General features: G+C 30.6%; 1 protein-coding gene across 7 annotated transcripts in view; it reads left to right on the forward strand.

The window, feature by feature from the left end:
* The window catches only part of LOC118188041 (D-ribitol-5-phosphate cytidylyltransferase-like), a 75,786-nt gene that overhangs the window by 33,981 nt on the left and 29,511 nt on the right, over positions 1-12,294 (forward strand). The gene's annotated exons all lie outside the window — the stretch shown is intronic.

The raw sequence follows: 12,294 nt of genomic DNA on the forward strand, positions 1-12,294 counted from the left end.
TTACTAATTCCACCTCAGAAAAGGCATCAGAAGGATGTGCCTGGCAATGGTGGTTTAGTATTAAAAAGTTTTAACAACACCTTGCAGTTTTTCATTATGTTTGGTGACCATTTTTGTTCATGCTGTGCAGCTCAACATGGGTTTTTTCGAGAAGGTGCAGTTAATAACAAAGGGCTGACAGTGTCACTAAATGAATTTGATAATTGTTCTGAAGATATTGTTAAATATCAGTGCTTGTTTTCTGTAAGTGGTCTTGGTGAGAAGAAATGGTGTTGGTGAAAATGCAATTTGTAGTATAACAATGCATGAAAAAAATTAACTACAGTAAACAGTAGTTTCTTCTGTATCTACACAACATAAGTTATTTAATATATACATATAGAAGAAAGATAATATAAATTTGTATTTATTTTAGCAATTAATAATTTAGTAATTTATGTAGTATTTAATTGAATCATTTGCAAAATTCTGTTTATTATGTTGCTTGATAAATTTGTTATCAATTTTTTTAAAAAATAACATAATATAAACACTATAAAATTAATTTTTGATGAATTCTTTCAGGTGGCCATAGTTCAGCAGTTGCTTTTAATTATGCCTGAAACATATTATCATGGCAGGCTTGGTGCCTGTACATTGCATACCCAAATGGTTTCTTTTCAAATATGTGATTGCATATTATGCCCATTTTCTCACATGCTCTCACTTGGTAAAATAATTTTTCTTGGGGGGGATATAGCAACTTTTTCAGTTGATATTAGATTAAGAACAGTAAGTATAATTAAGTATTTACAAAGAGAAACTGCTGTTATTTAAAAAGCAAAAATTTTCACTATCTGTAGAAACATAGACTGCAAATTTGTACAAAAAACCATTACATTTTACAAGTGACAGTAGAAAAAATGTACATGTGCAGATTGGTAATAGTAAGCATTTGTTTTTCTTACATGTGCAGATCGTTACCCATTTGTTTCTCACCAGTGCAGAAACACTTCAAATCAACATTCTTGCTAAGGCCTCTATAGAAGACAAGTACCAAAATTATTTCTTTCGTTCACAATTATCTCTTATGTATTATGTGTTTAAAATTAGTATTTTTACTAATAAAATATTTGTGTAATATTATGCTACTGCAAGTAACAAAACATTGAAGTTTTTTTTTGTTCTTATAAGAAAAATTAAAATGTGGCATCAGGAAGTAATCAAAGTTCTTTGATACTGGTCTGTGTCAATAATTTAAATTACTTTTGAATTTCCTTTCTTATTAGCAGTGAAGACTAAAGTTACATAAGGGATTGTTTATTATTTACATTTTAAATAAAGTTTGTATATCGTTAGAATTACAAAAGTTCAAAATATGGACCTCCAAACTGCTAGCTAATAAAGAGAAAAAGACATAGCAAGGTTGTTTGGATAGAACGTAGAATTCACAGCAATGTAGTAGATTCATATTGAAGAGGAGTAATTAATTGCATAGAATCTTAAAATGTAAAATTTATAATGACTAGGAAACTTGGCAGTGGCCACAATTCACTTGGTACTCTAATCATGCCTATTTCCAGAAGATTTACATTTTTTAATAGTATTGCAGTAGGAAGAAAAACATAGCGAAATACCAATCAAGCAGCACAGAAGGTAGAAGTGAAGTGGGCATTTATCCAATGTGGAAGTCTGCTAAGAAAAAAGTTTTGGTTTAAGTTAGAAAGGTTTCAATTCACAGAATTCTGAGCTTATGTTCCAAATTAGTTACATTATCAGTACTACACAAGCCATGTGACATAGACTAATCTAGAAATGATGCAGTACAGGAAAGTTATTGCAATTTTTAGAATACAGAGAGGAAATACTAAAATTAGAAATGAGGGATTAAAAGCATATTGTTAAATTGAATTATAAAGCTGATTTATATATTTTTTATCTTATGTGTGTGTATATATATATATATATATAATTAAGGAAAAAACTCCTATCATCTGTACAGAAGATAGGAAGAATATAATACTCAACAAAGGGAAAATTCTCTCTGTTGGTGCCCCAAAATTTGATATTTCTTCAGATTAACTGAAGTTCCTGCATGTCACTTTCAAACACCTGCTGGCTAAGGACTTACATTGTAGTAGCTAATAACAATACGTTGATTGAGATTATAATCATGTTGGCAAAGATCACAGTTTCAGCCCTTGCATTTGGTTATGTGGGCGGAGGCAAGACCACCAGTACACATTTTGCGACCTAGTGCAATCTATGTAGGTCCTGAATTATGCTGACTAGTACTCCCTAAATTAAAAAATTTTTGTCACCACTAAATTCTGCTGCCCAGTGCCTCTTCTAAATTCTACAAATTTTGCCATGCCTGATTTTTGCTGCTCTTGGTGCTGCTGCATTAGCTGTGGCTATGGTCCTGTTTTGGGAAAAAAACTATATTAAAACTATCTGAAAAACTATATTAAAATATGATACAAAACTTTTCAATTTTTTTATTTAAAATATAACAATGGAAGGAATATATTAGATATTGGCTAAAATTGATGAATCGAAAGTGATACTTTATTTGGGGCTCTGAACAAGCTTACATAATATATATATATATATATATATATATATCCTTGATGCATTCGGAATTGGAGTTTCAATAAAAGCAGATTAATTTTTATATTTTTATTGTCTTGTATATTTTTTTCCCCTTTGCATTTTTATTTTTCAACTTTGTACTACTATGAATTTTTAAATTTTATTTGCTTAGATATTGTGTTAAACCTACAATGCACATTTGCAATTATTAATATCATTGAGGAATTGCCTTGCTTTGACTCCAATTCACTTCTAACTCTAGATGTTTTAAGTTTATATATGTATGCAAGATATAACACAATGCAATGGCTGTTTTAAAAAATAATCGATGACCTCAAAATTAACATTCGAAATTTGGTGTTCAAATTTAGGATGTTAAAATTCATCTCTATTCATTTGTTCTCCCTAAATTCATCTGTTCACCCAAATTCAAAATAATTTCAAATTTCATAACACTGCTTGAAAAAGGTAACTAAAACTAATATTGTTCAATCATAGCCTAGAATACTCTCTGCACCTATGAAGTATAAATACTGAGTTCCAAGCACTACGCTTCCCTTTTTCCTTGACTTCTGCTATGCTAACAACTCCGTGCTGCTTATGCTTCCCTGCCTGAAATGATGTTGTTTTTATCTGCGCGTATAAAAATTATTTGTATTCAACTGTGATTGAAAAGTAATTTGTCTACTGAAGACATAGTTTTTTATCTGTTTAAAAATAAAGATGGTGATTCTCTAAAATTAGTTTTGTCAGCATCTTATTCCTGTCTTATCTACCCAGCCATGTCTACAGCCAGAAGTTAAAACCGGATTCATGACTGCACACTTAGTATATTATATATATATATTTATATTATGAGATAAACCAAAATTTCTCAAATTTAGTATATAAAATAGATATGTTATTGAGAACAAGGTATAGTATTTATAAGCATTAAATGTAATTTTAATTTAAATTTTAATTCCAAGAGATAAATTTAATTATCTCTTGGAATTATGCTAAATGTTTATAGTTATGGAAGCAATTAACACTGTATTGGATTTTCTAATGATATGCTGATTTTAAAGATTCTGTTGTTGAATTTTATGTGGCATAAGTGCAAAGAAAGTGATGTTGAATAAATACAGCTAATATATTAGGAATTCTAAGATATTATGTTTTTAAAAATTTTGTGGTTATTAAGTTATTCATCTGTGAATCCAAGAAGCTATGTGACCAGAGAGTGTACTAAGTTTGATTGATATTTTTAAATCAAAGCATGAGAATGGATCTGTGCATGGGCATGTTTAGGTATCATTGTCCATTGTTTGGGAAAATAAGATAATAAAAAATGAGTAATGTTTATAATTAACATTGAACCATAAAGTGTGTATGAACAAACTCGATTTTATTTACAACATGATCAACCAGAAGTGATAATTTACTTAAAGCTTGTTGCTATTTCACTAATTTCACGTCTTAATTTAAAATTGGTGGGAGATCATGTTCCGCCACATTCTGTTTTTTTTTTTTAAATTACATTCAATAATTACATTCAATAATTAAAATTCTTGTTTGAATTTTAAGTTTTCTATTCATAGAGTGGTATTTTACATGTAATACATATCAAAAAGAGATGTGTAGCACAAAGATTAAGAAAAAGAATTAATTACTGTAATATTTAGTAATTTAGGCATTATTTGAAGTTTTGAAATCTAAGATGTCTTTATTCTGAATTATTACACAGAATTCTGATATTCTACATTACTTCAGGATTGAAGGTTATGTGTATTAGTGAATTTTGTGGCTTATAGATTGTGTATTCCTTAATTTTGTGTGCACTTTTCCCTTTCTAATTCTTTCATTATGTTTGTATTGTTTGATCATGAATAATTAATGCACAATGAATTACCAAATATTCCAACATACAATGCACACTTTTATTACAAAATATAATATTAAAATTTATGGGTGCAGGTTATGTGTGGTATATAAAAATAATAGGTTTAAAAATAAGGAAAAGATAAGCATACAAAAATTATATTTCTACATGTATACTGCACACACACACATACAAAAATAAATAAATAAATAAAATAAATGGTATAGTTCTGTATCTCCCATTCTACTGGGCCGATTGACGGAATTCAACTTGCGTTTTTCATGTCTCAAAAGCGCGACTTAGGATATGTATTAGATTTATATATAGCATTGTTCTAATATAGGTATTTTGATGCAAAATCAGACGTTTTCTGAAATGACATGCCTTTTTTTTTATATTTCAATTCTACCACTCAAATTATGCCAAACTGCCAAGTTTTGTAAAAATTGCACGAGTAGTTTTTAAAAAATTAGCTCTAAAAATTTAGCTCCTTAATGTGAATTGAATTTAATATATATTTATTACACGATTCGTACGGTCCTTAAAAGTCCTTAGGTTTTTTGGAATCGATTTTTGGTCCTTAAAATTCCTTAATTTCGCAAAATCGGCAGAAAGACCTTAATTTTAATCATCTGAAATTTCTGTCTTACAACTGCTGTTTTGAGTGTGAATTATCATTATGGCGAAATATTTTCAAAAATATTTCTCCATGATTATCTTTTTCACTGATAAATATGATTATCTTTTGAATGGGTTCATGGGTTATATAGTCAAAAGTCGTTAATCCGAACTCATCGGGACTTCGGCGATTCCGGATTATCGATTTTTCCGGATTATAGATCATCAGTTTAAATCTGGTAAAATGGCATGCAGAAATTATAAAATTAAAAATATGAAACCGTAATTTACGAAATAAAGAACAATTATGATCTAAAGGGTATCAAAATTTACAAAAAGAAAAAGCTTAATATTTATTTGTTTACTTTATTAAACATTTCTTTCAATGTAAATTGTTTAAGTTGCTTCATTTTTTTATGTGGTAATACATTCTCTTTAATTCTATAAACAGATATAATTTCTTGTTCAGTTACAAAGTTCCGTTGTTCAAGTCCTATAATTGCTGTGTCGAGAATACGGACTAATTTGTCAATCGAAATTTTTTCGTTTTCAATAACCTCTGTTACTTTCTTTGCTATTGGAAGCGAATTATAATGACGAGGCATTTGATTTAAATCATATCAGAGTACATCGAGATGAAATACTACATTGAGTAAGCAATTATAAGCCAAATAAAATAAAAAATCTGCCCTTAAGATAAGGATAGTGCTGACAGATGAACTTCCAATTCATTGCACACCGCGGCGTTAAAGATAAACAAAGTTTAGATAAACAAACGTTAAAGTTTAGATAAACAAAGGATATGCCTTTATCCATTTTTTTGCAGCAATTCCACTTTTTGTTTAATGGACTCCGAAAGATACTTTCGCTTTGTATATCCTTTACATATTAGTAAATATATATTGGAAATTCTATTTGACATAATCGAAAGTTCAAGCTTACTTTTATAAAATTGCTCTAACAGTCTGCAAAAAATAATAATCCGGATCCAATTCGAAGATTAAGGATTAACGCAATCTGCAACATTAACTGAAATAGATAATTAGATAATTTTAGCTTAGCTTATCCCGTCCGTTATACATTAAACGTGCATTCGTAAACGTATTTTGCGCACGCGCCTACGCAAATTCGCAGCGGTAAAGGTCTTACGTGCATGCGTCAAAGAGACGCATGCGCAGAAAGTTTGTAGCTTTGAGGTCCGGATTATAGATCATTACGGATTATGGGTGTCCGAATTAACGACTTTTGACTGTAATTTGTACCTATTTCTAATGTAAAGGGTGGGATACTGGAGTTTGTGAGCAAGGAGTCAAAACCTAAGCATTTCAAAATTATTTCATTTTTTTTTCTATTGAAGAGCATTTAAACAACTTTTTGCTTTTGGGTATGTGAATTCTTTTATTAAAAACTGTAAATTTGGTGACTTATCAACATTTTGGCCATTTTAAGATTTATTTCTATAGAAAATTTTTAATTCGGTGATCTGAGAATTTTTCGATGATTTTTTTTTTGAAACATTATAACATTGATAAACTTAATTAAAATTATAGTTATATATTTAAATTACATTTAAGGAATAACATTAAAATAAAATATTTTTATTTTCTTTTGCTGTCATATTATAAAGTGGCATTTCTTTCCATTTTGGCGACTTATTATATAGTATTTTGAATCTGAAAAATAAACAAGGTAATAAATGCCTGTAAAGCACAGTTTACAAAACAATTCATAGCAAAAACAGAATAGCTATATAATTAATTAAAAATTTCTTCCTTTTAATTTTTTCATGGTAAGAATTTTTCTCATGTAATTGTCTCTGTATATTCAGAATTGTCAGAATATGCATCAGTTTTTTTCTCTAAAATTAATTTTACACTTTTTCCACTGATTTTTTTTTTTTTTTCAAAATATTTCTAGCTTTTTTTCTCTTGCAGAATTGGTAGGGCTAATTTTTCTTTAGAATTCTTTAGAATTGGTATAGCTAATTTTTCTTCTTACAGACCCACAATTCTAGAAGGCTCCAAAAAAAATTGACAAAATGAAAATGTCTTCATTTTATTAACACATAATGGATGTATTTTACAGAAAGTTTGTAATGAATTTCTTACATTTTGGAGAATTTTTGAAAGGACAATGAAAACATAATGTGTGAATGCTGTACTTCTGATACTAGAAGTCCTTTTCTTAACATGTTTAGGGCCCACCAGCGGCGGAGCGGTAAAGACGCTGAACACTGGTAGTTCGGTCCAAGGTTCAAATACAGCGAACAGGCTGGCTAGAGGGCGTTTTCGTGTTTTCCCCCATGTGTAACATGTATACGAACCAGTTTCCCTTAGAAAGTCCTCCACAAAGGCATCCTTCCCTTTAGGCAGATAGCCCTCGTATGCTTTGCCATAATTGAATAATCCAATCCAATATTAACATGTTTATCTTCCTTTTATTTTCTCAACTTTTTACTAGACACAAGTATGGGAAATGTTTCTAATCTTTTCGCATGGACTGACATTTATAAAAAAAGAATTTTTCTATTAATAAAGAAATTAAAAACTGACAATTTAGAAGATTCACCTCAATGGATCATACACAGGGCTGACACAATGCATTTTGACACCTGATGCAATCTCCGTGGATCCTAAATTCTGCTCCTACTGCCTGTCCTAAATTCTAAAAGTAGTTGCTATTTCTAGATTTTTGTTGCTCAGTGTGTCACTAAATTCTAAAAATTCTGCCTCATCAGCCTGGAACCAGTCCTTACTATACATCATTTCATATTTATCTGCTTTTTCTTTACATTCTAAATGCATTTGGTTTTTTAGAATAACAGAAATCTTTAATTAATTCCCAAAATTCTAACGTGAAGAGGAAACGAATTTAAGAAAGAAACTGAATGCATAAAGAGGAAGAAAATTATTCTTCTCTCATATGTACAGTTATTATTATGCAAATTAACCAATTACAATTTTAGCCTTTACTAGAAGTTCCCCTTTCCATTTCCTCACCATAATGCAAATCAGATAGTTTTTAAACCAAGGTTTTGGGACTGAAAGAGTGTTTTTGTCTTTAACTACTAGTCCACATTTTTAGTTTGAATTTAACTGTTTTAGTTTAATTGCATCACCACAAGCTGTAGTTGATTTTGTCAACATAAGAACATGCCTGTATGTTCTAAGTTTTTTCTTTTAAATGAAAGTTTATTTAAACCTTTATGTGGCTTTGTAGTTACTTTCAGACATAGTGATAATTTGCTTCATGTCTATAAGAGGTTTTGGACTATTTAACTTTTACCAGATCAAGTTAAACCTCGTTATGTACACTGTTAAGAGACTGGCAAATTAGGTGATAAAGCACACAGAAACTAGTGGGAATATTGGTTTGTGTATTGAAACAGATTTTTAATTGTAAAATATTTAATGCTGCCTGATAAATTTTATAAAGTGGATTTTATTCTCAAATTTGCTTTATAGTTATGTTTATTAAATTATATTTAATAAGAATGCATCCTACTTATGGATTTATTTTATTCTTAGAGGGCTATTACAAAAACGGAGTTCAGACATAAGTTAATTGAATTTTAATTGAATTTATGCAGCTCCCATTTGCTGATAAGTCCTTAGTTTTTTTCATTAATGGTCCTTAAAAGTACTTAATTTCCATGTGCAGAAATGTGTATGAACCCTGTATTAATATCTTTTTTTTTGTTAAACTTGCTTGATTCCTTCTTCTGGAATTCGAAATTTAGGCTTAAATATAATTCAAACATTTTTATGATTAATTTTTTTAATTTATGATTTTAAATATTTTTTATAAATCGCTTAAAAATTTTTTTGTATTGTAATCTATAAAATTTTTAACATCTTAAAGTAGATGTATTTCTAGGCACACTTGCAAAAAATTAGAGTTTTTTTATTCAAAAATTTCTAAAATATACACGAATTTACATATTTATGCATTTTGAATTTTGACATATATATTATAAGCAATAATAATGCCAAATGTGGTTTACGCACTTTGTTAAAATTATTTAAAAGTATGAACAATGACTTTTTTTTCTGCTTGTGTACAATGATAAAATAAGAAAGGGAAATACGTTGCTATAAATTAAGAAGTTTGCCAAGTGTATTATTCTTGGCGCAAATTGAAAAAAAAATGCGCAAGATAAATTTTTGAATTTCTCTGTAAATTTCCCAAATTTTACAAAATCTAATATTTAGGCATAATTTGAGTCGTAGAATCGAAATATGGAAAAAAAGTGGCATGTCATTTTAGAAAAAGTCCGATTTTGTGTCAAAATACCTATATAAGAACAGTACTATATGTAAATCTAATATATATTCTAAGTCGCGCTTTCGAGACGTGAAAAATGTAATTTGAATTTCGTCAATCAACCCAGTAGATTGGGAGATATAGAACTGTCCAATTTTTATTTTGCACAGCTTAAATGCGGAGGAAATGAGAATCGTTATGAACTTAAATTTCTTTATCTGATAATATGAAAAGTTCATCATACTCGTCTTCCATTATAACTTCAGGTACATCATCAAATTCTATTTCATCTTTGTCACTGTTATTCTGATCCATAATCTTCCATTCCATCTAGATTGCTAGGTAAGCTACATTTTAATGACTTTTGAGTTATACAATGTATGTCCAGAAAGTAAGTTCCGTTTGGTAATAAAAGTAAATTGTGTACAGCTACAGAAAAGTTATTTATTGCACAAAATTAACAACTCTTAAACTACTTTTCCACATAACTGCCGAAATATTGCAGGCATTCCACATAACTGCCGAAATATTGCAGGCACAAGTTTTTGTATACCTTCTTCATAGAAATTTGCCGCCTGTGTCTTCAACCAGTTGGAAACAGTTTCAGCTCGTCGTCATTGTTCAAGTGTTGACCGCCAAGGAAAGACTTAAGATGTAAGAACAGATGAAAGTCGCTAGGAGCGAGGTTAGGGCTGTACGGAGGATGGTCAAACACATCCCAGCCAAATCCCTGTAGGAGGTTTTTCGTCACATTTGCAGTGTGTGGTCATGCGTTGTCATGAAGAAAAACAACACCTTTTGACAGCAATCCTCGGTGCTTATTCTGTATTGCGCGGCGCAATTTCCGAAGTGTCTCGCAATAAGCATCTGCTCTGATTGTTTGACCACGCGGTAAGAAATCAATGAGTAAGATGCCTTTCCAGTCCAACAAAACACTGTGCACATCATGTTTTGAGGTGTCAAGATTTGCTTCGGCTTAACCTATGCTGGGGATGAAGTGTGCCTCCATTCCATTGATTGCTGCTTACTTTCAGGGGTGTCGTAAGAAACCCAAGTTTCATCTCCTGTGACTATCTGTGTCAGAAATTCTTCGCCGCTTTCAGCATAATGGGTCAAAAACTGAAGTACACTACCCATCCGTTTTGTTTTGTGTTGCTCAGTAAGAATCTTTGGTACCCAACGTGAGCAAAGTTTACGAAATTTCAGTTTTTCGGTAACAATTTCATGCATTAGTGATTGTGAAATGTGGGGAAATTCCATAGCAAGAGCACTAATTGTAAACCTTCGGTTTTCATGGATCTTGTCATCAATCGCGTGAACCAGTTCTTCTGTAACCAAAGATGGACGCCCACTTCGTTCTTCATTGTGCACATCAGTACGTCCGTCATTGAACTTTTGGACCCATCTTCTCACCATTGAATCACTCATCGCTTTTGGTCCGTAAACATCGCAAATTTGCCGATAAATTTCACTAGGTTTCACTTTCCTGCATTCAGAAAACGAATCACAGATCTGATTTCACAAGCAGCGGGATTTTCAATCAACACCGACATTGTAAATAAGCACAACAAAGCGTACGTGACTGACAGCGATCTCCAAATGGCGCGCGTTTCTTCTCCCTGATACAGAGCGTCTACTGCGAATGTGCGGAACTGCGATCGCAGAGCTGCAGCGGAGATAAATTGAAATGGAACTTACTTTCTGGACGTGCCTTGTAGCGTGTTTAATTTCACTCTGTGTTTTTATTATTCACTCACTACTTGTAGATTGGTATGACACATTTGGCTGGCTTTTTCTTTCTTCTTTCCTTGCCTTCAATGTTCACTTCAAAATTATGGCATTGAATGACTACAGAAAGAGACTAACTGTTAATTCTGGGAACTCATTAGGATCAGAAGTGCATTGTTACCTCAAATAATCTCTTCCTTTTTTGAAACACTGGAATAACATTCTTGTGCATCCCTGCATTGAATGCAGTACACCCTCTCTGCAGAATTATTTATTCCTCAAGCATGTCCCCCACATATATATTTTCTCCCATATTGTTTTGTCAGGTCAATATACCATTGTTCGAAAGCCTGGGAAATGTTTTCAAATGAATGGCTTCAAAAGATAAAAGCATTGCACAGGTATTTTTCAGGTTTCTTCATAAAGAAAAGGTATGTGTTATATAGCTAATGTACCTAAAAACTAAAAAATGTAGTTTGAGATTATAGGTGCTCATTATAAGCCAGAATATACGGTAATTTAATTAAGATTTATTGAATATAAAACAGTTTCAAAGAATAATAATATATTTACAAGGGAAAAACATTGTGGATAAAGAAAATTTTTTAAGAAAGCAAAGAACTTAAAAAAAAAAAATTGCTTCTCAAAATGCAAGAAAAGTATAGCAATAGCAGGTAATTTGTAGCTTTGTTCATAGAAAACCAAGGTCAGCTTATTGAGAATCAATCAGAATTACATTAAAGGAAAGTACAGGTGTTTTTAGTGTGATGTTACATCACATTTATTTTTAATTGGTGCTAAATCATGCTGCTTGGCAAGTGTATCATGGTCGATAGGGTAATATGTAAGTATAATTTTTTCTTAAATCACTATTGTGCTGCCATCATTTTTTCACTTGCTATGAAAGATAACAGTTTTCTTTAGTGAATTTTCAAGTGAAATAAATGAACATCATTTTGTTGATAAGTATTTATAATCTTAAAGATAATAATTTTATAAATGTAAATAAAATTTAATTGCAGACCTTATTGAATTCAATATTTTAGATTTCTTTTCAAATTAAAATCAATAAAGTGCAGTAAGCAGAGGATGCTTACTAGGAGAGCATTTGTTTCATTAGTTGGATCTAGATGGCCATTAGTTAATTTATTTAGTGTTTAATTTTTTTAATTTATTTTGTATTTTTTCTGTTATTTGTTCATTAAATATAGAAAAATTAATAATGATGTTAAGTGTGAACTTATTTTTGTTCC

Source organism: Stegodyphus dumicola, chromosome 8 (assembly GCF_044657685.1).
Source record: "Stegodyphus dumicola isolate Sdum_Otavi_A_Nest chromosome 8, ASM4465768v1".
NCBI classification, from domain to species: Eukaryota; Metazoa; Arthropoda; class Arachnida; order Araneae; family Eresidae; genus Stegodyphus; species Stegodyphus dumicola.